The following is a 24,111-nucleotide window of genomic DNA, read 5'->3' as shown; positions in this document are numbered from 1 at the left end:
GAGAATCTGCCTGAGAATTTTTTAGTGTGATCACAGGTCCATACCAATTAGCTTTTAGTCCATTTAATTGAGGTCATTTGATACCTCAGCTGTTTGTTCTACTAGCTTTGGACGATGAACTTTCTGCCCACATGAATGGTTGGAAAGTTAATCAACATGTCTGCCACAGAGTTTGACACAAGCTTGACATCTTTCTCCTGACTTAATCCTCTCCAGGACTCAGTCTGCTTACTTCCCTGACCGGGCAGTTTCTTTTCCTCCCTTCTGCACCATTTAATACTGAGTATGGTGGGACTACTCCTGAATAACTCACATTTATATGGCACTAATAATATTTAAAGTTGTTCCCCATTTGGCCTATGTTTTTTTAATAGCACTTGACGATTTCAGATTTCTCCAAATGGGCTATTTGATTTCTACAAAGAATCCCACCAAGAATCAGTGGCCAAGACACTGAAGTTTAGATGAAGGGCAAGATGGGACCAGAGTTGACTTTCCTTCCCCACTCTTCTTATGGAATCTGGCATGATTCTAGAAAAACATGAGCTAGCATCTGGTGTCTTTTTATAATAAAGAAGCATCTAATAATTCTCTTCATTTCTTCTCTTCCCTTCACTTTAATTATGCATGCTTATCTTTTTGTGGAAGTCAAAATAAATTAGTTTAAATATATTTTTAAGTATTATCTGAGCAAAGGATTAAAAATATGAGCAAAGATTTATGACTCCTCCTTGACTGCTAGTGTATACTAATCTGAAAGAGGGTTCCTTTAGTCATGCTGTATTTCACAGATAGATGTTGAGGACATGGCACTTATAATATTAGGTTCACCTCAAATGGCAGTGAGTACCCAGGGCAATGGTTCCTACTCTCCCCTAGGGGCTGGAGTATCACAACAAAGTAGGTTTTAGGACAGTGAGTGACCCAGAGTCCTTTTTTGCCTTCAATCTGCCTTACTGTCTTCTCCTTGAATACTTTCTGGCAGGTTGACCTAGAAATAACCTGTATTTTTCATTTGGAGTGGGAAACCATCAGTGGTTGGGGGGGGGGGGGAGAATGAAGAAGCTAAAGAGAATCAGCTCGATCTCACCCCCAGGGAAACAATAATAATGCATAGTTACTTTAGTGTTGGCATCCATAAAAATCCCCTCCTAAGGTTGTTTTATTTCCCTATGCATGCACACATGAAAATTCACTCACAGTCACCAGAGAATAAGTATTTTGGAACACACGTTGAGTTCCCCTTTTCCCAGAACCTATAAAAATGCCTTCACTGTAAAAATAATTTTAACTTTTTTAGTGCAATCTATAAATGTGGCCTTTGGGCCCAGTGTTTATGGCAGATGGAATGGCTCTATTTGGACTAGCTACGAAGACATCAGTGTTCTGTAGGTACTGACATAGCAGCCATAAGCTTCCATCTGGCTGTATGCCTGTGCAGCCAGGATGATTTAGCGTAAAATTTGAAAACATATCTTAATGTGTAGTTGCACAGGGATTTCCCCATTGATACAACAATTTAGTCATTACAAGTTCTTGCTACATGTATATACATATGTTATATGTATATATATACATATATGTGCGTACATGTACCCATACATACGTGTGTACATATATAATAATTTAGAATTCGTCTTAGCTTGTTTTTCATGTCTTGTCATATATTTTACAATCTGTGTCTATTTCCTCTTGATATCTCATGTCTTTAAGTGAATTTAATATCCAACTTTAAATCATCTCCTGTTTTTAATGAAGTAATTGATAGTGGACTTTCATAGTCTTTTATTCTTGGGATCATAGCAGATTCCTTCACACCCCTAGCAAATTGACGTACAGACAAATGCATTTTCATTTTATTTTTGTACTTCACTTACTGCATTGAGCATATTTCTGACATGGTTAAACCTAATTTTCCTCCCCATTGTTATCAAACCTGCTGGAATTTAGCATCCTTTATCTATGTAATAAATAGAATTCTCCAAGGATGTGATCAGATAAGGCTCCTTTCAATGTATTTCTAGAACTAGCTGCCCTCAGAAGAAAATATTGCTGTATGGCTAAATATTCATTAGGCAATATTAACTCACGTTCGTTTCTTAAACCACAAGTTGTTAGTTGAGAAATTTGGGGTAAAATTTAAACCTTTACTCAATTGCTTCAGTCTTCTTATCTGTGAAAGAACACATGTCCACATAGGCAATGAACTGGTAGACATAAGAACACGCGAGTTTGTACTGTCTTGGTGCTTGCTGACAGATGGAAATTCTTTACTCACTAATACCCAGTTTTGTCACAAAGAATGGTCTCTACTAGATCATCTTTATCCTCTCAGCTAGATTTTGCTCACCCATGCCTGCTCCCCCCAAACTGAAATAGTCTGTAGCGTATAATGAATGCAGTTAGGTATCCTGACTGGGAGAGGGGCTGGAAATGGACTTGAACTGGCTTTCAAATCAGCCCCAGCAGAAGTACGCAGAGGACAGTGATTGCCTTCCCAGTTAATTTCTCCCTGCTGCTGCCTCTCAGGAGAGGGAGGAGAGTTAATTTTCCCTTCTCCATTTTTAACATTTGATAGCCACAGACTTAAAGATTCTCTCTTTCTCTCTCTGTGTTTTGTTTTGTGTTTTTGGTTCCCTTTTCTTTCCTTCCTGCAGTATCAGAGAGATTGCGTTTGTCAAAATAAACAGCACGAGACTGTAAACATTCCCTCTATTCTGATCATTATCTGAGGCTGGATTGACACAGCTCAAATGTACTGTGGTGGTTTTTTTGTGCTGAAGACCACCCTGGAAACTATGTTTAGGAGGCATTAATGAGTTACATGTAGGCTTTAAAATATGCTAAATATTTAAAAAAAAAAGGTTATAGGGTATCTGCAATAAAAGCTAACTTTTGTTGAAACAGGTCTTTACTTAATTTTGACCCTAAGATACATAAAGTTGAATTTTAATTTTCACCTGCAACTCCCATGTCACAGTTACCTTGTGAATACGTGTTGCGGTTGAGACCTACAATGATATTTTTATGATTTTTATTTGTAATCTTAACTATGATCATTTCACAAATCTCTAAAATGAGAAAAGGATGGAATAGGAAAAGAGTAAAGGAAAAGGGTATTTCTGGGGGAGAGGCCAAAAGAGAGGCTCTCCATTTGATGACCAATTTTTTTATTATCAGGTCACTTACTAGGCTACTGGGCTTTGTGGTAATTTGTTCATTCTTGTTTCATTAAATTGTAATTACTTCTGATATCTCTGGCTTTATCCCTTTGGCTGGCTCCTCTATTAATTAAGTCTTAGGATCCTTTAGGAGATGAATAATTCTCCACTGGACAGTGTTAAGTTGAAGTCAAGAGGTGATAAAAGAAAATTAAGAGTAAAGTTAGAAGTTCTTAAAATAGTTTAAGATGTAAAAATGAGAGAGGACAGTGTACTTTCTTCTCTTCCCTTATTCATTTTTTCCATCATTTTCATTCTTTCTATTCTCTTATCTCTGAAAACACCTAAAGCCTAGCCTCTGACGAGTAGTGTGTGTGTGTGTGTGTGTGTGTGTGTGTGTGTGTGTGTGTATGTTTTGCTATGTAGTTTCTTCTAGGAGCCAGATGAATTGCCTCAGTGCATTAACTTGGAACGTCTCTAATGTCTAATTACTAACACCTTTCTGGAGATAGAATTTTAACAGTTGAATAAACACCATGGTAGGTGGCAGATCTAAAATCTGATACCAAGCTTTGTAGATTAAATGATATTGTTCTACATGCTTGAATGTTGATTTACTTGGAAATGTGTAATGATAATTTTTCATGGTTGTCTACTTCGTTTATTTTATAGTATATATTATAGGGCTTAGAGGATTATACATAATCTTAAAGGTGTAATTTCATCTACTCTCATGTTTTTGGTTTATTTCAATTTATAGAACTCCAGGCTTTGAAAGGCTCTTGGTAATTATCTCACTCAACTCTTTTATTTTTGAGGAGAGGAAATCAAAACACAGAGCTTAAGTGGTTTGCCCTAGTTTTAAGCAATCTGAAAGGTCATGACTAACAAATAATAACAACAACATAATATTTAAGATTTTTAACTCTTGAATAAATGATCTTTCCATCCTGCCTCTTGGAAGGATGATGTGACAGTCATAAGCATCAAGAGCTTTCAATCAAACTATAAATGCACAGCAACTCCCTTCAAGGAAGAACTCCTGACCACAATGTAATCTGAGAATTCTTGAATATGCACAAATGTTTGGGACACAAAGATGAATTGTCCTGGGAAAGTTAAGTGGGTAGTAAAGAAGGTGTGCTGATTCTAGAAGATTTCTTTACCAGTGACCTTTGATCAGATTTTTTCTCAACTGGTTGGTATATTGTCTTAATATACAGATGAAGACCATGAGATCATTTCAGGCTTAAAAAGGAGATAATTTTCTTGGTGTCTATTCTTTAATTCCTCACTCCTTCCATCAACTTGAATACCATACACGTGAAATCCCAAATTCATGTTAAAACTCCCAAGGCCCTCTGCAATCTTCCTACTTCTCTAGTCTCAGTTGATATTTTAAGGTATCTCCTCTCTACCCTCCACACTCGAGTTATACTTGGTTATTTTAGTTTCTCAAGTGTTTATTCTTTCCCCTAGAATCCCTTGCATATGCTACGTATTTCGCATCCACGATTTACTCAGGCACCTGTTATTCATCTTTCAGGACTTAGCTAACATATGCTTTCGTCTGGAAGAACTTAGCATAATCCCCAGACTCAGTAAATTCTTCGTGTATTCAGTTTCCATAACTCTCGGTATGGACGTTTTTGCCACAGTCATCAGGATAGTGATGGTGACAGTGAACAGGAGCGGGTACATTAAATATTCATTACGAGATGTTATATAAGGCACTGTGATCAATTTGCTGTATCTAGTGAGTAAAAAGGGGAGTGAAGGATAATTCTGGGTTTTTGGCTTTGATGATTGGGTGGGTTCTGGTGTCATTCAGTTTAAAAGAGAGATAATATAGAGAAAGTAACGTGGGAAGAAAATGACTTCAGATTTTGTGATGTTGATTTCAAGAAAGAGATACCCTTTCAATAGTTGAATGTATGAGACTGACCTTAGAGAACATATTCATAATAGGGATACAGATTGGGGAATCACCAGGATAGGAGTAATAATATAAGCCGAGTTGGAAGAAAAGAAGGTGCCAGGGTCAGGAGGATGTTTAAAGAATGTGAAGTGAGGACGATTCAAATTAGAACCCTGGAGGAAAACCACCACTTAAAAATAGAGGCTGGGAAGAATGTCTTCTGTTAGCTCCTTCAGATTCAGTCTCCACTCCTCTCCATTTTTCCCTGTGCCCTGAGAAGCTGCCTGACTTGTTTGGACCACATAAAGTGGCTCCTTTAGCTGTAGCTTTTGATATTGTTCACCCAGTTAAGGAGGAGGCACTTAAAATCAGAAGGAAGAAGAGTGAGTGCACAGCTTTTGTTCCTCACATCCATCCTTGTGGGTTCTCAAAGCATTGACACGACCCATGACCAAAGGTCACCTTTCCTGTGGGGCTCAACCAAAGCCTCTCTGTCTCAAGATTCTGGCAACCTTTTCCTCTCTTTGTACTATATGCATGGGAGACATGACACCCACAAGACATTAAACCTAGAGAACTGCACTATCCCATTCGTCTCCCTTGCTCACATTTCTGTAAATAGTCCCTGTATTAAGATCTTCTCAAATTATCCAATTTAAGTGTACCATCTGTTCCCTGCCATGACCCTGCCTGACACATAAGCAGAGATGCAGAAAGAAGTGTGTCATAAAAGGCAAATGTGAAGTTTCCAAAAGATAGGAATGGTCAACAGTGTCAAATATTGCGGAAAGGTCAAATTGGACCTGACAATTGGGAGGTACTTGATGATCTCAGGAAGTAAGTGTCCCATTGAGTGTTACAGTAGGATTATGAATGAATGAATTAGGCTAACGAATTAGCAGAAAGACATTGAAGAAGGGCAGACGAAAGCTCAAAGTACTGCTTTGAGAACTGTAACCGCAAAGACCTGGAGAGAGCAAGAGAGCGGAGTTGGGATAAAAAATGGTATATTGGAAGGGACTGGAACATTCTCAGATGTAGAAGGAAAGGGGCAGATTGAGAGGAGAGGTCGAATAGAGTAGAGGAGCAAGGAGATTTGCAGGGAACCCCTTGGGTGGATCAGGTGGGAAAAGGTAGGTCTTTGGACTCTGCTGGAGGCAGGAGAAAGTGAAGTGGACTGAATCCAGTTACATTTTATAAATAGAAGCAGAAAGCAGGGTAATGGCGACTTGGCAATTTCTGCACATTTCTCCAAATTACTATAGAATCGGCTCCCTTCTATATTGTTAATTTAGACGGGCAGTCATTTATTTCAGATTGGAGTGCCTCCCATTTTAATTGCCAACTTTTCAAAAAGTTAAAATTACATTTAATGTTGGTTTATGTGCTTAAGTTATCTATAGGCGGAGTTGGTGAAAGCCCTTTATGTTTGTATTTCAACACTTTTGATTTTGGGGAACTTCTGCAGCTTATTCTGGTCTTTAATGAAAAAAAGTACACATTAATATACTATACAGAACTCTATAAATCAAACTATATATACTAGCTGTGCTGTTAGCCTCCTGTATAGCTTTTAAATAAATTCCTGTGTATTTTTTACTATCACTCCTTGAGGCAACAAACCCTCAGCAATTCTCATTTTACTAATCTAAGGGAATAATATCGTCAGTAATCGTGGCTGCGGAGGCTAGGCTGGGACTGAATAGCACCATGTTAAAAGCAAAATTGCGATCTAAATAGACTACTGGCGTGAGAAAATAAGTTCAGGCTGCTGTTTTTCTCCCCTCAGATTAACACTTGGGAAGCTAGATGTGAAGGAATCATGGATCGTAGGACTAAAAAACACCGCAAAAATAATGAAACGTCTTGAGAAATTCTGGGAAGACTGAAGGCTTTCTAGAATTGGCAAGTGATTCTTTCAAGAAAAAGTCCTGTTGGGGGATTTTTCACCGAGTGTTATCTCTGCCTCCTCATAGTTTGAGTTGGGAGAAAAAAAAATCCAAAGTTTTATATAAAGACATTGATGATAAACATTTCTGACCAACCCCTAATAAAGATGGTAACAGCTTTGAGTCAAAGAAAGTGAGAGATGATTTTTCTCCTCCACATGGCTTAGTTGAAATCAACATATGTTTAGGATGGCAAAGGTGACTGCAGACAGTGATTGCAGAAATAATGTAGCATTTGACGGTGCTCAGAAAATATTTCAGTGTATGTCAGAGTTTTGGAAGTGGACTTCTAAATTTTCTTTTTTTTTTTTTAATTTTTTTTAATGTTTATTTATTTTTGAGACAGAGAGAGACAGAGCATGAACGGAGGAGGGTCAGACAGAAAGGGAGACACAGAATCTGAAGCAGGCTCCAGGCTCTGAGCTGTCAGCACAGAGCCTGACGCGGGGCTCGAACTCACGGACCGTGAGATCATGACCTGAGCGAAGTCGGACGCTTAACCGACTGAGCCACCCAGGCGCCCCTAAATTTTCAAAACGCCATTGTAATAAAGTATTTCCATAAAGGCAAACATTGCCGCGATAAAAGTAATTTCTATTTACCGTGGGGAACACAGAAAAAAATACACTTGTGCCATTTAGAGAAGTAATACTCTTGAGACTTCTGGGCTTTCTCTGTTCGTTTCCTGTATGTTTTCACACAGCTTTGATCACGGGTCTCACATTCGTGCGTATTGAGCAAAACCTCTTTTGCCAACTTGATTATTTTAGTTAACTGGGAAGAGACTAACCCTGAAATAATTGACATCTGGTTCATTGATGTTGGCTTAATGAACATCCAGTCATTGGGCACTTTAAAGGTTTATCTGAAATGACTAACATTGTCTGTGAACAGATAATGCCAAGAGTGTTCCTTGGGGAACTGCCTGTCGTAGTTACTGCTTACTTGGTCCACTCCCCCGCAAAGACTGCCAGATGCTAGATTGTTGGATTTTGATTATTTAAGTGGCTGAGAATTTTGGGAACAAGTACAGGGATAAAGGGCAGTTAAATCTGCCACAATCATAAGATCTATAGCGTGCATGAAGCATGAGAGACTATACCCTTATTTAGTAGAAATCCAGTGTGTTACTGGATATATAAATAGAGCAATATAATGTAATTATTATAACAAATAAATAATAGTTATTCTAATTAATAAACAATAATATAATAAATATAAATTAATTACTATATATACAGGGGTGCCCGGGTGGCTCTGTCTGTTAAGCATCTTGACTCTTGATCCTAGCTCAGGTGTTGGTCTCAGGGTTGTGAATTCAAGCCTCGTGTTGGACTCCATGCTGGGCCTAAAGCCTACTTTAAAAAATAATTTAAAAAATAAATAACATACAAAGCAAATTAAACAGCAGAGAAGAGAATATAATGAAAAAGATCCATTCTGAAGCTTTACTGACCTAACTCCTACCTCCACAGTGTCTGTAACCCCTTACCAAACTCACTGGGTTTTATGTTGCACTTTGAGCCTGTTTGAAATATTTGTAAACTCTGCTAGTCAAACTAAAGGAAATTAAGCAGAGAGTGTTATTATTATGATTATTAATAATAATAACACTTAGCATTACTGAAACGTTACTATGTAATAGTCTGAGTTAGTTCAAGCACTGAGTTTCTCCATAATCTTAAATGCAAATTGTGGATATTACATTCAAATTGCTGTTTTTTTTCTATTTGTGATATGAGTGAAGACCGCAAAGTTTATTTAAGTTGCCTCATTAGCCAGAATATTTCACATAATTGCCATTAACTATCACAATCTCTTCTCTATAACATGGCTGAAAGAAAAAAAAATTCATTCTTTTCTCAATTATTAATCAATTTCAGTACTCCTTTCTTAATAGGGAATGCTTAATAGAGCACTGCTTCTCCCTTCCTTGACATTTTCCCCTTTCGCATCACTGATGAATGGGAATCAAACTACAGACCACTTACTGATTAGCTGAAAATTTCTAATCGTGTCATTTTGGAGTGCGAGTAATTTGTGCAATGGGATAATAATTTCTTCATAGTAGAATGAATATTGAACAATGATTGGTAGGGAATTAAAAAAAAAAAAAGCCTAGACTTAAAAGAAAATAAGAGAATGAGGTTTTTTGATTTTATCAACTGCCTGAAAAGTTTGCATGCAGCTGTGCTGGTTTTTGGAATGATACTCCATAGCAGCTCCTAGAAATAAATTTTATATGTATATATAAATAAATATTATATATAGAGAGAGATAGATATAAATATTGATAGATATAGATACAGATGTAGATATAGATACAGATGTAGATATAGATATAGATATAGATATAGATAGATATATAATGACCTAGGTGTAGGATGGCAGGGCATGGGGCTAGAACAGAGAAATTGGAGTCATTTTGCCTTTCCCTCGTCTGCAGTTTTCTTCTTTTGCCTCCCATATAAGGGCAGGGCAATCTCTATATTCTTCCTGCCATGTTCCCCGATGTGTTCTGAGTCTAGCAGATAGTAGGCAATGAGCAATTATTTATGATTAAATGAGTGAGCTAATTAATTGGTACCTTGGATTAAAACTTAGTGTGTTTTTTTTCTTTCAATTCAAAGCACAATTAAGTTTCTTTTGTGTTCAATTATTAGATTAATAAGCATGTTAAAAAAAAGTTACCTAATTTCAAAATACTTCAATCTCCTGCTCCAGAAGAATGAAATTTGACTATTAAAAGATGGTAGGGAAGATACAATGAATCTTTGATAGATTTTAAAGGGAAAATTGGCCATAGGTTCTCTGGTAGCAATGTTTGAAAGTTTCATGAAATGTGGTGTTCCTCTATCAAGGGCAGTAGAAGTGATTGTGAGAGAGTTGAACCTGATTCTAGAAGACAGATGGAGTTAGTTTCTGGAATGAGAGAATATTGCTTACAGAATAGTCCCAAGGTCATCTCTTAGAACTCTGGCAAATATTTTTTTGTGAATAAAACAGTTCAGATAAACCTGCTTTCACCTTCATTGAATGACCAGTTTTATGCAACAACCCTTTTGTCATGTGCCAATGGAATCGATCTTCTCTCACAGTTTTCACTCATTTTAATACCAAAAAAAATTAATTGACAATGTCAAATCTGATTTGAGATCATTTTCGGGAGAGTGCCAAGTTATTTCCTGGTATCAGTACCAATTACTTTCTGATAATTTAGAGAACTTTATTCAGAGGGGTTCTGATTATCAGGTCCAGGAAGTTTCCATATATATTAGAGATTATTATTTATCCAAAAGGCTTGGAATATATATACTTCATCACTTACTTATCTAAAAGGCTAGTTCTGAATAATTTATTATTTTTTTTTAATTTTTATTTTAACGTTTATTTATTTTTGAGACAGAGAGAGACAAGGCGTGAACAGGGGAGGGGCAGAGAGAGAGGGAGACACAGAATCTGAAACAGGCTCCAGGCTCTGAGCTGTCAGCACAGAGTCTGACGCGGGGCTCGAACTCACAGACCGTGAGATCATGACCTGAGCCGAAGTCGGACGCTTAACCGACTGAGCCACCCAGGCGCCCCATAGTTCTGAATAATTTAAATTGATGTCTTTATTTGACTAGCTTTCTTGGTATTGAATCACAAACTATAGCATTTTTATAGTGGTAGGGTTATAATTAAGGAATTTCACTCAGGGCCACAGAGTATCCAGCAGTCTCTCAGGTAGTGATGAAATACACTGGTCTTTTGCAAGTGTATCCTTGTACTTTCTAAAGCACATTAGGAGTAATTTAGATACAGGTAAAATAGCTAAACAAATGGGGTTTTTTTCCTAAAGACTTTTCAGATGGCATTTTTCCTTTCACTTCAGAGAAAACTGAGGCAATAGGACTTATTTTTTCCAAACTAGTCCTTGAACTACAAATTTAAGCATTATATGGTACAGTAAACACTATCTGATAAAAAGAAAATCTCTTTTTGAACCGATAACTCTTTCAGGTTTTCAGGGTGACCATATATTACCAAATCTTTATTATCCCACCTAAGACATTTTGAGAATGAAAGAGTGCTTTTTATTTTCCATTATTTTTTTTCTTAGAGAGACAGAGAGAGCACGAGCATGAGCAGAGGAGGAGCAGAAAGAGAGAGAGAGAGAGAGAGAGAGAGAGAGAGAGAATCTTAAGCAGGTTCCACACTCAATGTGGAGCCCGACATGGGGCTCAGTTCCATGACCCTGGGATCATGACCTGAGCCAAAACCAAGAGTTGGACACTCAACCAACTGAGCCACCCAGGAGCCCCTAAAAGAGTGTGTTTCATTATTAGTTCAGGACAGCAAACCTAAATGAAGACCTTTCTGTAATTAGAGATGTATCCCCACCTTGTGTTTTGTTGGAGTCAGGAACTTACATGTAATCTAATCATTACCCCACAGAATAAATGCCCAAGAATGAGATACAAAATTTGGCTTGAAATCTATCCTGGTTGATTTCTTTCCTCCATTTTTGTTGCTACAGATCAGTTTCAGGGCATCTGGAATCTGAGAGGGAGAATGTGTTGCTGAATCAACGGGTAAATGTTAAGACAATAGTCTGTTTTAGTTTAGCCGAAGAAGCACCTTAAATTTGCTTTCATCACTCTGAAATGAAAATTGGCTTCTTTGACTCAGCTCTGAAGTAAACAAAAGTTCAGAAAAATCCAGCTTCATGATTAAACTGTATCCTTCTTCTAATAATGTGGGCCTTCACCTCCTTTTAGGTTGTTTTTAAGAATGCCCTCAAACAGAACAGATTACATCTAACTCCTTGCAGAGCAAAAAAAAAAAAAAAAAAAACCATTTGTCACAAGTCTTTTTCCTCCTCCTCCTTCCCCCCGCCCTCTTATTTTGTATTCCGCTGTTTTGTTTCAATCCCCCTTTGTTTTATTTGGCTGCTGAAGCCAGAGTGCCTTGCCTTTGGCAATAAAAGCTTATGAGTAAACATTCTCTGTGCCTTGGAAAGCAAAAGCGTCACCCCAGTCTGCACATCCAACTGTGCCCCTCTCCAAAGTCCTGAGCCTGTTCTTAAATTGGAACCTGAGGAGCTCTGCCAAGATTGCGTGCTGCCAGGCGGGTTCCATCGGCCGGTCTGTATTGATTCGCGTTGGTTCCCCTGTTTTCTGTCGGTTAGCGATCCTGTCGTAAGCTTTGATTCCTCATTATCTCAATTGCAAATTCCATGAACACATCATCATGCTGCCAGTGCACCCAGGATTTGAAACTGACAATACTGGATCAATGTCTCAGGGGCGCAGCCCTGAATTTCAATAATACAATTAAATTCCTTGACTGTGAGATTTACCCAGATTGTTGATTCTGCATTTTCTGCACGTTCAGTATGTGAAGCTACCCACCCACAGAACCTGAGCACAGTGTTCCTGTCAGTGCATAACGAAGGAAAAAGACTTGATCGTGAACCTGAGGGAAAGATAATCAAATGTTGAACCTGCTGAGCCTGTTAGATGAAACTGTTAACAAGGCTTGCTCAAATCACCAGGGAAATCCTGTGCAGGGATGAAGATTGGGGTTCAGTTCTGAAATATGTAAGCAGGGTTAGGCTGGATAAGGAGGTCTCCAGGCTTGTTGCTGAAGCTGTATAGCAATCCTTTCGAAGGATTTGTATTTTCCCTCAGGAGTCACTTCACACAGATTCACTGGAATCGGTTAAGCTCAATTCTGAGAAACGTGCTGACAGTGAAAGTGTCATAAAAGGCTACCACATGTTTAAATTCTAATTCTCACCAATACAAAACAAAATAGCAAAGTAACAAAGCCAGAACGATTACTTCCCTTTTTGTGAATTTAGACAGTAGACTAGGGAGCAAGAGATGTGCAAAGCAATAGTTACTCTGAACAGGTGCTGTGTATCCTTGATAGAATCGGAATGGGAAGACTCAAGTAACATAAAGTGTTTCTTTCAGTAGACTTGACTTTCAATTTACTTACATACTTCAGACAATGAGAACTTTATAAACCCGCATCCTGCCTTTACTGCACAAAACTCTATATTCGTCGCTTTTATTTCCCTCGCTATCCCCCCTGGAGCTCCTTCCCTCCCTACCTGTGACCTCACTGAAGGATATTAATGAATACAGTCGAATTTCTGCATCTGGTGTGAGGAGACTAAGCCTCTGGGACTGATAAAGCATTTCCAGTCCTGGAGTCATTATCAATTTTTATTCGAGATAGCACACCACTGAAACCAGAGCACGTGTTAAAGTTCCTCTACCTCTGAATTTCCTACTCTAAGAAACCTTGGCCATTCAGATTTGACATCCAAGGTCATTTGAAATAGACATTTAGCACTGAACTGTAAAACTATCTATTATGGAAACATGTTAAAATTTTATTTAGGCTATGAGGCTATGGGTGCCCGGTTACTATCGAGAGCAGTGATCTATTTTCGTAACATTAGAATATTTAAAATATTTAACCTCTCAGGTTGGATAAATGATATAGAAATGTACTTTAGTACTATGCTACCATATCTTGAAATGTTCCTGGCTTATTTTTAATGCATATGTAGAATACTATGGGGGGGGGGGGACTATTTTCTAAACAACATCCATTCTTAATTTTTATTTATCCATATGCAAGCATTGTGCGTGTGTGTGTGTGTGTGTGTGTGTGTGTGTTGAAAAATTCTTGGAGCTTAGGATGAGAAAACTTGGCTTAAAATTCAGTGATGGCATTTTTATCCTACATGATATTGAGAAATAGCCTTTACCTCTTATTGCCTCAGTACTCATATATACAGAATGGAAATAATAATATTTATCTGTCTTGCCCTTTCCTACGTTGTATGAATTAAATAACAGAATTCTCATGAAAGCGTTTTGTAATTTTAAAGTACTATACAAATGTCTGTCTTAATATTAAAAAAAAATCAGGAGTCACACTTCGTGTGTTTTCCCAATACTGTTTTCTTCATTATACGTTTTTGACTGAGGGATTGCGTTGCACACTATTTGTACCTGGTGAGTTCATTGACTGATGGAACAGATTTCCTTTGACATCCAGAGCTTCCTCATCTGTGACTTCTGGGTACCCGTGAATTCTGACCAAATCAAATTTCTACCATCTTGATGACTTCTTGAATATTTCTCTGCTTTCATATTTAGATCTTAGTCTAGAATTTTTCATCTCACATAGCCAACTGTCTACGGACACTTTCAAAGGTGTTACACAGGTTTCTGGCTTACGATATAAAAAACTGAAATTATTGTCGCTTCTTCCCCCAAAGCACCTCTGATATTTACTGTCTCTCTTGGTACCAGTGTTTCCTCCTTGTTTAAGTCAAAAAAAGTCCAAGCATAATCTTTGACTTATCCCCACGTTCATGATCTCACAGCTCCGTAGTGGTATAGTTGTATCCAATTCTACCTCCTAAACATCTTCTATAATTAGCCCACTTCTCCATCTCATGGACAATATTTTATGCCCATCCATTTGTCTGGAGCCTTACAACAACCTCCTGTTTGGATTCTGATTCTGTGCATTACATTATATATGTGTCCACTACAACTATAATCTTCCGAAACACAAATTTTGTGTCCATTGTCAAGCTTAAATTCTTTGAATGATTTCTCTTTGCCCTTAGTATAAAGTCCAAGGCATGTGTATGTTTTAATCTGGTTTATACTTCTACCCTGATTTGTTTGTCCTTGATACCTGAAATATTTTATGTACTTATTTCAATTGGAAATTTAGAAATCCTCCTTTTATTTTTGAATGAGTCAATGAATGAATGCATGCATGCATGCATGTCTGAATGTGTGAATGAAATTTGTAATTAAACCTATGAGAATTTAGACGAGTAGAAAGCTAAACGATTATTTTAGGCTTGGAGAACAGGGTTTAGCAATATAAAATAGTGTAACTCTATACGATTTCCCTTATTTTTGTTCACCTACATCAGAATTTCTCAACCTTAATACTACTGACATTTGGGGCCAGATAATTCTTTGTTGTTGGGAACTGTTCTGAGCATGGTAGGATGTTTAGCAACATCTCTGGTCTCTACCCATTAGCACAATACCCCCTCCCCCAAGTAGCAGTAATTTTACAGGTCTCCAAACATTGCCAAATACCTCCTGGGGAACATACCCCCAGCTGAGAACCACAGCTTTACCTGTTTAGCTCCCCAAAGTAAAAAAAAAAATTAAAAAGAGGGGGTAATAGGAGAAGGAATTCTATTGCTACACCTGATTACCAGTGATTATTCACACTGATGCCCTAGCTATTAAACTCTCATTTAAAAGATTAAAATGACCTCTAAAAAACAGAGTGGATATGGCACTGTGCAGGCTTAGTCTTCTCAGCTCCTTTTTGGATCAGTCTGTTGGATTTTAGAAACTCCCTGGGATCAAAGACTTGAAGCATAGGTTCTGAATCAAAATTATTCTATGTTACTATTTTGAGCAATGGGCTTGAGAATACCACCTTCGTATGATATGAGAAAGATAAGTACTTTATGTTTTACAAATGACATGAAAACATAGACAAATTAAGTTAAATGGGCAAACATGTCCACAGAGCCTGCTGTCTACTAAATAATGTCAACCCTCCACAAGGTGTAGAAATCATATGGAGAATCCTGAATACATATTAAAAACAAACAAAAAGCACTTTAAGCAACTCATTTAAAAAACTGAGCCAATTAGAACTCAAATAGTTGTGAAGCCTCTAAAATTATAAAATATGTATAATCTTTGAGAGGGATGTGCACAATGCAAGAAATTACATTGGTGGTGGTCCTTTAACTGACCTACCAAGTTGCATTCTAGGATCTTATCATGGACGAAGTTTACTTTTTAATATCTATGCTCTGTGACTGCTCATCATATCAAGAAGAATTATATTGCAAATAATCATGATCTGGATTGCTTTTGTCTGTGGCTGAAGCTGAAGCCATCCAATTAAAATATGGTGTTCAGGGAAAATAGCTCATTTTAAACCAGGGTCTTAGGCAAAGGAAAGGACAGCCTTTTATTAACTTTGTCCCTTGTCTCTAGACATATTTATTGCATTCTTCTGGAACAGAAATAATAGAAGCTCAGGCATAAGGCCATGTGTGCAAAAAAAAAAAAAATCTCTCAGCTGCCATGAATGTTAATGGCTCTGTCATTTGATGGGAAACACCATGGTTTTAAAATTCGAAATGACTCACAAGATTTAGAAATCTCTCCTATAAAATGTAGACATTTGATGATTAAAAGAAGATTACATGAAAATGATAGTATCTTGTTTTTGTCCTTGCACATAGATGCATATTTGAGTTTGGTTTATATCTCTGCTGCCAGCCATTGTGGTCAATAAATTTTTGTTCTTTAATTTGTCTGTCTATGAAATGGAACAAACACTCCCCTGTCACTGTGAATTTAAATACGATTTTAATGTATTTATTTGTCACAGGTTCACAGTTATCTGTGCTCCAATTTCACTTCAGATTTTTGTGTGTGTGTATTATGCAATGCAGGTCTTTATCTACTATTATTTTTAAAGATATTGTATCAACTACTGTAATCAATTTTCTGTTTTTCCCAGATGTGTCAAAAGTTTTCAAATATGTCTGGATATGGGACTGTAGAAGAGAATTGTAAAGTACAATTTTGGTTGATGTCAAAAACCTTAACATAAAGTGTTGTTAACATATCTCAAGCAAAATACTGCCTAAGTTGTTGAGTATGTGGGTGCAGAAGCCTGGGCCAAAACTTGTAGAGCTAAAGGCAGCTATCTAAGAGGCAGGATGTTGTGAATAATTTTAAATCTACACCAGACAGAGTAGCAGACTAGGAATACATTCTTCCTAGTTAAAGTTATCCTGATAGTAGATACAGTTAGTGAAACAGAGGCCCTACACCTGACACACTGGTCAGACATAAGTCATGTGTTAATAATGGACTAGTGGGTGGGATAGACGGACCTATAGGATGAGGTCTTTCTTGCCCAAACAATATGGCTTGAAAGGAACTGATTCCGGGTGATATAAAACAAAACAAACAAAAAAACAAAACAAAATGATGGACTTGAACAAAGGAAATGTCATCTTTTCCTTTCCACTGCCACAAATTTAAAAAGGAAATGTAAGAAATATTTCGAGGTTGGTTCCTTACCTATACTTTTTCTTAACAAAGGATTTGATGTAGCTCCAGGAAGGAGATAACCTACATCAATAAATGTATCCAAATCTGATTGGTTTTAGCTATTTATTAATTTGCTACTTTCTGGAAAAAGTAGAAAATGTCAGCAGGGGTTAATTGTGGGACATGAAGGAAGGGTATTTTACATTTCTATTTTGCAGCCTGCCATATTGCTTGAAATTTTACAATAATTTTAATAAATTCTTTATGAAACATAACTGAATGAGATATGGAAACAAAACAAATAGAAAACACCTCGAAAATTATTCTGGTTCATTGGCTTTTATTGGAACAGTGAATAAAACTTAAAAATCATGCTAGTTATCCATTTCTGTTTAACCTTTAAGACACATAAGGACAGATTCTCAGAGATGGGAAAAAAAGAGATTATGCATTGTACTTGCTTCCTTGTTGAATCAGTTTGTTTTTATTATTATTGTTATTATTACTCTTATTTTTTATTTTATAGAGAGCACATAAGTGGGGGAGAGAGACAGAAGGAAAGAGAGAGAATCTTAAGCAGGGTCCATGCTCAGCACAGAGCCCTTTGTGGGGCTTGAACCTACAACCCTGAGATCATGACCTGAGCTGAAATCAAGAGTTGGATGCTCAACCAACTGAGCCACCCAGGTGCTCCTGTTGTTTTTGTTGTTATTAATTATATTAGAAAGAATCTTGAATTTTTTATGTGAGGTTGTGCATCATGCGGTCTTTTCTAATGTCATCAGAATTTGGCATCAGTCTTTAGGGATGAGTCATGAGTTCTAGATCATACAATGATCACAGGCAGATTCAGGCATATTGAAAATGAGATCTTAGCTCCATCACTTAATGGTCTTGGTAGGGTATAAAGGGAAAGTTATCCTTTTTATGCTTCTAGAAAAAGACTTGATTCCTAACTCACAGGATTTGCTGTTAAAACACATCAGTCTTTTTTGGTGGAATGTTTTCTCTCCACCTTGCCCCCTCAATTCTTGGTTCTTTGCAATCTGTCATCAAATAATTTTTATTATTTATTTTCAGACAATAAATATGGGAATGACTACTGATTTCTTTAAGAAATTACCCAAAATATTTTCTAAGATCAAAGAAGCATTAATTTTCTACTTTTACCAAGGGACTATTTGTCAAATGAGTAGAATTCAGCTGGAATTATTGCAACTCCAGTTGAAACAAATATTTGAAGATAGCATGCATTCTAAAATAGAATAATTTACTAAATGATCTGAAATATTTATGGAATATTTTTTTGTCTGTGTGTAATTTAGAGAAATTGGAGAGAGTTTAGCTTCTTTTTGTTTATTTGCATGCAAAGAAATTCCAGTCATGAAATGTTAGAAATGAGGACATTGTATACTTAACCTATGATTTTTTTTCTGATTATAATAGTCAATATATTATGAAATGAATACATTGGGGAAATTTTAAAAATTTCCAAGGTTTTGGTATATTTCACTACCTAGGTCATATACTTTGTTTCTCACAAATGGACTGTTGTTATCAATATTATTTGAAAAATTTTTTTCCAAGAGTGTCTTGCAATTAGATATTAGGAAATCATGTGATTATGAATGTTAAGATTTTCAAAATTAGAGCAAAAACATAAATAAATTCATCTTCAAATGAGTCATATTTTCATAAATATAAAAAACAGAATCATGTAGGGTGAAGAAAGTGTAAGATTCAACCTGTTAAAACCTCGAGTGAGGGGAGCCTGGGTGGCTCAGTCGGTTGAGCATCCTACTTCAGCTCAGGTCATGATCTCACCACTTGTGGGTTCAGGCCCCGTGTCGGGCTCTGTGCTGACAGCTCAGAGCCTGGAACCTGCTTTGGATTCTGTGTCCCACTCTGTCTCTGCCCCTCCCTCGCTCATGCTCTGTATCTCTCTCTCTCTCTCTCTCTCTCTCAAGAATAAATAAAACATTAAAAAAATAAATTAAAAAAAATGAGTGAAACAAATGCAGTGTTTTTTTTCCAATTTCATATTTTACGTTGATCAAATGAAAGTGAAGACATGTGATTAGTAAAAATAACACAGTGTACCAGAGTGCTTAAATACCAGAAGTGACTACCTACTAGGAACAAACGTTGGGAAAAAGTTATTCTGCTGCTGCATACAACTAATGTTGTAACTAAATTATTATGTAAGAAAATGCTAATAGAAGTACACTTATTTTTAGAGAGGGGGCAAAATGATATTAGAAATCAAATATACCTCAGAGCATTATGACAGCTGGAATATGAGGCCTCCCAGAAAGTATTTGGTTTTAGTTTGCACAGTCTGAAAAGTGAGACTAAAAAAAAAAAAATTAAGAATAAAATTTTTAAAACCTTCAAAAGCATACTGGAGGAATTTTTTATTTGTGAGTAACATAACAGGATCCTTTGAATCCACATAATCAATCCTATAGTAGAGAAATTCTGAATTAAGTAAAACTAGGAGATACAAAACCCAGAATAAAGTTTTTGGCAGAAAATTACCATCTCGTTTCAGAAAGCGTATGTAAACCAATTAATGGTCTCATTTTCTGCACTCTAAAATCCTATGGGAAAATTTCTGATCTCTCCACTATATGTATATGTATATATAAGGTAGAGCTTAATCTTCTCCATTAACATTCTTAAAATCTGTAAGACATGATGAGTGTACCAGTTCCAGGCAAGTTGGAGTGAAGTTTCTAGATTTATTCTCTCTTCTAAAGCAATTTTAAAATGGACAAAATATATGAAACTATGGTTTTCAAAACACTGGACTTCAGGCAATGAAAGACAGCTATAGCTGAGAAAGAGGAAAAAAAAAAAAAGAAGGTACCCCAGTTCAGTGATTTGAGAGCATTCTCAGGATGTGGCACATAAAGAGACATTACAAGTGGAGCCTGGGAGAATCCAGAAGTTGAACGTTCAAGAGAATCTGAGTAGAATGAGGAAGCTAGAATTTCCAAAACCCAGAGTAGAAAGTACACTTACACTCCAGTGAACTGCAGAGTTGCACTTGAATATTCAACGGAATACTGAGTAGCACATGCTTGTTAGAAATTTATACAAAGGTGGGTAGTGAAACAGCCCCCAGAAAGAATTATGAGGAAATAGTACCCTGTGCTCACACAGGACCAGGATTAACCCCTGTTCCTGCCAGCCAGGCTGGAAACCTCATTATTTATGTGGAATTGGATAGGTTCCTAAGACTGTGTTAAATCTCTAGTCTTTCCTAACAAACCTTGAAGACATTTCCAAAAGGATCAACGGTTTATAAGTAATCTAATCACATCCCAGAACAAAGCTCAAGAATAATTATAGAAATATAAACATATTCCTCACATTGAGGGGGGGAGTAAAATCCACAATGTCTGGCACTCAAAATTACCAGGCAGGCAAGGGAGGGAGAAAATCTGGCTAATAATAAAGAGAAAGATCAGCCATTTAAAACTAATGCAGAATTAATCCAGATGTTAGCATTTGCAAACAAGGACGTTAAAACAGTCATTATAACTAAATTCCATATGTTCAGAAGTTCAGAGACATGAGTGATTAAAACACATAAAGACCCTGATGAAACTTCTAGAGGTGGAAATATACTAGATGGAATTTAGGGCAAAGTATGCACTGCAGAGAGCAGAACACTTAGCAAAATTAAAGATATAGGTAAAAAAATAATAATAAATCAATAAATGATTCAAACAAAACTATCCAAAAGAAAATATTCAGAGAAAAAAGAATAAAAATTAAAAAAAACTCAGAATATGATCTGTGGGTCAGCACAAAGCAATCCAGTGTTCCTAAAATTGGAAGACAGGAGAGAGGGTGTGTGTGTGCATGATGTATATATTATTTATATAACATATGTACATGTAATTTGTAGTTATATTCATATATAAAATACATATTGTCTAAAAATATACGTTGTATGTGTATACCAAATGCATTTTAAATATAAAATATTAAACATAGAAAATACTCCTATAGTTGATATATATTAAATATATATATATTTGAAGACATGTATGATATGTACAGTGGAACAAATATAAGAATGATAGATTTGTTGTTGAAACAATGCAAGGGAGAAGAAAGTGGGTGGCAATTTAAAGCACTGAAAGAAAAAAAAGTGTCAACATGAATTTTTATACCTAGAACAAATATATTTCAGAAACAAGGGCCAAATGAAGGTGTTTCAGACACAGGAAAACTGAAATAATTCATGTCTGTCTGACTTACACTGAAGAAATGTTTAAGGAAGCCATTTAAGCAGAAGGAAAATGATACTGGATTGTAATCTGTATCTTTTACACACAAGGTAAACATTTTAGACAATGGTAACCCTGTAGGTAAATACATAACATTACATATAACATTACCTCTTATTTTTAAATACGTTTTGTTTTAAATTTTTTAATGTTGATTTGAGAGAGACAGAGCATGAGCAGGGGAGGGGCAGAGTGAGAGGGAGACACAGAATCTGAAGCAGGCTCCAGGCTCTGAGCTGTCAGCACAGCAGTCAAACTCACAAACCATGAGATGATGACCTGAGCTGAAGTCGGATGCTTAACCAACCAGGCACCCCTAAATACCTTTAAAATACAAATATAAATGTGAATAAAATATGATAATTTGTTATGAAGTTTAGTAACATATGCAAATACAAAATATATGACGGTAGAAGCACAGATCAGGACTGGAGAAATACAAATATGCTATGATAAAGTTCTTGTATTCTATGCAGAGTGGTATAATAGAACTTGAAGAAACATTGTGCTAAGTTAAAGATGTAAACTATATCTAAATACAAAAACTACAACCAAAACAACAAAATAAAGTTATACATAATAAACCAACAAAAGGAATAAAATGGAATTTCAAACATGCTAAATTGCAATGATGGCAGAAGAGAAAAAGGTAACAAATATGTGAAATTATCAATGAGATAAAAAACCACAAAAACAATCTATGTAGACACAGGTAAAATAAAAATAGATTTAAAAGATAGGCCATTTAAACACTAGTCAAAAGAAAGCTAGAGGAACTATATTAATATCAAGTAAAGTAGATTAAATACAAAGTATTGCCAGGGACAAAGATAGTTAAATAGAAACAGGCAAACAACCGAGACATAGCAATGAAACCAAAACTTGGTTCTTTGAGAAAGTCAGTAAAACTCTAGCAAAAGATTAGGCCAAGAAAGGAGGAAAAAGAGAGATGACACATGACAAATACAAAGAATGAGATGGGGGGTAGTATTAGAGATGCTACAAATACTAAAAGGTAAAGGAATCTCTTGAACAAGTTTATGTCAAAAATGTGTCTGCTTACATGATATGGGCACAATGACCAGAGCTCATAGTTGCCCACGTTCTTGTCAAAACTCATTACGCCAGGCTTTTTAATTTTAAGCCTTGTCACAGGTTTGGTTGCGATGATGTAGACCAATTGGAACTCTCATATGTACTGCTGATGGAAGGGAAAATGGTTCAGTTACTTTAGAAAAGAGTTTGGCAGTTTCTTAAAATGTTAAACATAACTTTCCATATACCCAGCTATTTTTCTTCTATGTCCCTATGAAACCTTATGTGCATGCAAAGATGTGAAAACAAATTGATAGTGGCATATCAGATTAGGTGGACATGACAGACTCTTGAAAGAGAAGCATATTTGTTTTTTTGTGGTTTTTTTTTTTTTTATCAATTCCAAGAATGGGGTTTTTTTTTGAAATTTTTTCACAAACAATTTTAATTTAAATTTTAGTTAATATACAGTGCAATATGCTTGAATTAATGAGGATAGACAACTACACTCCCTCCACTGCCGAGACAGTTGGGCCTTCGTGTGGGCCTGGTGCCAGATAGGATGCTCAGTAATGTGTTGGAGAGAAAGCACATAAACAGTGGAACCAAATGATACCTAAGATCCAATATTTGTGCATAAGCCCTGGTGCCCGAATTGGGCCTCTCTTAGAAATGTGGCATGCAAAATTATGGAAAGAGCCCAAATGTCCATTGACTGATGAATGGATAAAGATGATGTGGCATATATATATAGAATGGAACATATATATATATATAAATATATATGGAACATATATATATATACGTATATATACATATGGAACATATATATATACATATATACATATGGAACATATATATATACATATATATATGTATATATGTATATATGTATATATGTATATATGTATATATACATATATATGGAACATATATATATATATGGAACATATATATGTATATATATATATATATATATATATATATATATATATATATATAAAATGGATAAAGCTGATGGGGTATATATATATATATGTATATATATATATAGAATGGAATACCACTCAGCCATCAGAAAGAATAAAGTCTGGCCATTTGCAATGATGTGAATGGAGCTAGAGACAATTATGCTAAATAAAATAAGTCAGAAAAAGGTAAATACCATACGATTTCACTCATATGTGAATTTAAGAAACAAAACAAATGAACATGGGGTGGGGGCCAAGAGACGAAAACAAAGAAACAGACTCTTAGCTATGGAGAATAAACTGATGGTTACCAGAGGGAGGTGGTCATGGGGCAGTGGGTGAAATAGGTGATGGGACTTAAGGAGGGCACTTGATGTGATCAGCAGTGGGTGTTATATGTAAGTGTTGACTCACTAAAGTTTCTACCTGTAACTAAACTTATACTGTTTGTTAGCTACCTGAAATTTAAATAAAAACTTAGAAAACAGAAAGAAAACAAGTTGATAGTGGTTTTATGTACAATAGTCCAAGCTGGAAACACTCCAAATGTCCACAAGAGGCGGATGAGTAAAACTCTGGAATACCCATATAATGCGGTATTACATAAAAAAACACAAAGTGAAAAGAGCCTATCTCTATGAGCAATAACATA

Source organism: Panthera onca, chromosome A1, assembly GCF_046562875.1.
Source record: "Panthera onca isolate mPanOnc1 chromosome A1, mPanOnc1 haplotype 2, whole genome shotgun sequence".
In the NCBI taxonomy this organism is placed as follows: Eukaryota; Metazoa; Chordata; class Mammalia; order Carnivora; family Felidae; genus Panthera; species Panthera onca.
The sequence above is the reverse complement of the archived record's forward strand: the minus strand, read 5'-3'. Positions refer to the sequence as shown.